Source organism: Lygodium microphyllum, chromosome 10, assembly GCF_053477565.2.
Source record: "Lygodium microphyllum isolate KBCC chromosome 10, Lygodium_microphyllum_v1.1.10, whole genome shotgun sequence".
Taxonomy (NCBI): Eukaryota; Viridiplantae; Streptophyta; class Polypodiopsida; order Schizaeales; family Lygodiaceae; genus Lygodium; species Lygodium microphyllum.
The window spans coordinates 14089916-14093510 of record NC_141144.1 but is presented as its reverse complement, the minus strand read 5'-3'; positions in this window follow the sequence as shown (position 1 = coordinate 14093510).

The following is a 3595-nucleotide window of genomic DNA, read 5'->3' as shown; positions in this document are numbered from 1 at the left end:
TGTGATAGGTTCTCATGATGTTCTGATAGCTTTTGTATGATCTTGTTTGAGCCTATTGAGCTTTTATTTTCTTCTTTTTTGCTCTGTTTCATTTGAGTAAGTGAGGTTAGGATATTGAATGATGAATTTTGAGGTTTTATGATAGCTTATTGATTGATTTATGATGGGTTTATTTGGTTTTAGTTGAGCTGAATGTTTACTGTTTAGTTGTTGTTGAACCTCTGTAGAGCTTTTATTCATGTTCTTATTTTGTTTTGTTCTGTAAATCTTCTGTAAGTGTTTTGTGATATGAGGGTGTACTTTGGGAAAATTTTGTAACTTTTGGAAAGGATGAATCTAAGTTCAAAAGAGCTAAAACAAATGGAAGAAGTAGCTGTTGAAGGCTGAAGAGAAGACTGAAGTGAAATGACAGTGATGAGTTATGAAGAGTCACTGTAGTGACTCTAGTGCCCTTTCATACCTCCCATGCTGCTTGGAAGGGTTATCCATGATCAACAGAGTATTATTGAGTATTGTAGTAAGGAGATGATGTACTATTGATGGAGAGCAAAAGAGAGAGTCAGAGATAGCCAATTCTATCAAAACAATGTATCTTTCTATGAGAGATTGAGAGAGAGAACTATGAAGACAAAGAAGATGAATACTATGTGATTATTTCAATTCAAAATTGATGTATTCTTTTGTGTTTCTTGTTCTATTGATGGATTATATGAAGATATTGAATATTATGATTGATTCTATTAAATCCATGGGAGATATCTACTATGATGTTGCGTGAAGATTTGTTCTTTTCTGTGGTTCTCTAAAGAATGAAACAAAAGCTTGTTGATGTTACAAGATAGATTTTCTTGCAGTAGAAACCCTTTTTCCTTGGTCTTTTTCTTGGGGCTCCATTTAGCCATTGAATGTACCTAAAAGTCAACTATACATGGAGCCTTTTATTCTTATTGCTTGAGAAAGAACCGCATAGAAGACATCTTCTCTCTGAAGGAGATGTATAAAAGGAGGAAGAAATATGATTAAGCAAGGTTCAATTTGCTAGAATCTAAGATGACAACCCAAGTCACACATGCTAAGAAAAGAGAACCAACAGTTCAGAAAGAGAATGTTCCACCTACAAAGCTGTCAAGTTCAAGCTCCCAAAAGAGCCATAGAGTAGTACAATACATGATAGCACAATGCAAAATGGTCAAATACCACAGAAGGATACATAGACAGTCCAAGACGTTGAACCAAAGGTCCATGAGAAAGAAGATATGGATGTACCTTGAGTAATAGAGGAAGTGGTGGTGCATCCCTTTCTTGAAAAAAGAAAAAGAAAAAATGGAAGTGGATATCACCCCATTTCCTAAATGGTTGGAGAAGCCTATGGATCCCATAAAAGAGTATGATTTGGTGAAGGATTTGGACACCTTTTGCCTTGATTTGACATTTCGATAACTGTTAATGCTCTTACCCATTGCAAAAAGAGATTCAAAGGATTGTTAGGCAAAGACGTGGCCTAAAGATTGCCAATCCTGCAATTGTTACCAAAAATAATAAGACCCCAGAGCCTGTGAAAAAAGTTGATGTGGTCAATGCCTTCCTAGATCCTAGCACTCCAAATATTGGCATTTGGATAGAAGCCTACTTCATTGCAAGTACACTGATAGATGGAGGCTCTTTAGTGAACATTATGACGGATGTGATGATGAAATATCTAGGCATGTAAGCATGCAACCTACTCATCAATGGCTCATCAGACTGACTGATTAGAGCAAAATCAAGCCTTTAGGCATCCTTCCTTACATAAATACCATAGTTGCTGGCAAAGATTTCTAGATGATATATCTGGTGGTAAAGCCCAACTCTTATGGAACATCTTACCCCCTATTGCTCAAAAGACCATGGTTGTTTGAAGCAAGAGCAAGGACCAATTGGTTTAAAGGAACCCTAACCCTAGGTAGGGGATCCAAAAAGTGGTACTTGAGCTCTATGGTTTGTAGAAAGGCCATGGATCCACCTCCCTAGAAGTCTCATCTAACTCTTCCAATGAAGCAGTGGATGGAGCATTAGCAGAAGAAGACGCTGTCAAGAAAATTTTTCCAAAGAAAGTAGAGGTACAATCCCTGACAATGGGCACTATAATCTAACTTCCAAAAGAAGCATTGTCTTTGTCAATGGGTGAACACCTCCTACTTGAACTAGGAACAAATTCCGAAATTATTTTCCAATAGTGAGATAGAGGCATGGATGTATTGCTCCCCCTATTATATGGCCATACTAGAGGCTTTAAAAAAAACTAGAAAATGAAGTAGAGAACCTGTTCTTCTCTTATAGAGCCACTACTACCTAGAGACATAGATAGAGTCTAAAGAGAATTATGATGAAAGTGAAGATGTAGATGATGAAAGTGAAGTGGAAGAAGTTCTTCAATCAGAAGAGGATACTAATGAGAAGGAAGTCTCAGATGCCACATAAGCTTAGGATCCCATGTTGTCGAATAGTATGACCATGATACCCTTCAGATTAGTAAATAAATCTCATTATATGCAAAAGATTTATAAGAAGTGGTTTAGGAAAAATAAGCCTCCCTTCAGTAGTTACTCTTGTTGCCCTAATCTACCCTTCTCAAGAAAGGATGATGATGATGCACCTTCCCAACAAGAACTAGTCTTGCAACTTGAATAGAACTTAGATGGTCCCTATTATGTGACATTCTTAGATGCATCCTCGGAAGATGAGTTCTTAAGTCAAGAAGTAATTAAATCTCAAACAAAACCTAAAATAGACTTGATACCATTTCATATTCAAAAGAGTTAGATGAGTCCCCCAGTAAAGGTTGAAAGCTAGTTCTAGTTGCGCATCAGACGAGGCACCACTCCCTTGAAGGACTCAAATATATACCTAAAATCATTCCACAGGACCTTCATTCGAGAAGTGGAAGGTGAAAAGTAGTTGACTTTTATTTATGCAAATGACATGAAAAGACATCTCAAATTGGGTAGTAGCCTTCTAGAAGAGGAGTTGTTGACCCTTCATAACCTATTGAAGGTAAATTTGAACATCTTTGCTTGGTCTTACAAAGACTTCAAGGGGATTGATCCCACTATATGTCAACATCACATCAACTTGGAGCTTGATGCTAAGTTAGTATAACAATGTCAAAGGCGCATGAATCCCAATTATTCTATCTTAGTCAAGAAAAAGTTGTTGAAGCTCTTGGAAGCTAAATTTATCTACCTAGTGGGTTGGGTGTCACCCACCATGGTTGTACTTAAAAAGAATGAAAAGTTGTGGATCTATGTAGACTCTCAAAAGCTCAATTCCAAAACAACGAAAGATCATTTTCCTATCCTCTTCACCAACCAACTATTAGATACAGTGCAAGGTCATGAACTTTATTCCTTGTTGAATGGTTTTAGTGGATACAATTAGGTGCGGATTGTAGAAGAAGGCCATTCTAAAAAAACCTTTACCACAAAATGGGGGACATATGCTTACAGGGTGGTGCCATTGGGCTCTCTAGTAATACCCCTACTACCTTTTAGTAAGTTATAATGGTCGGCATTCTAAAATGACCTTTATGATTTCATTAAGGTATATTTAGATTATT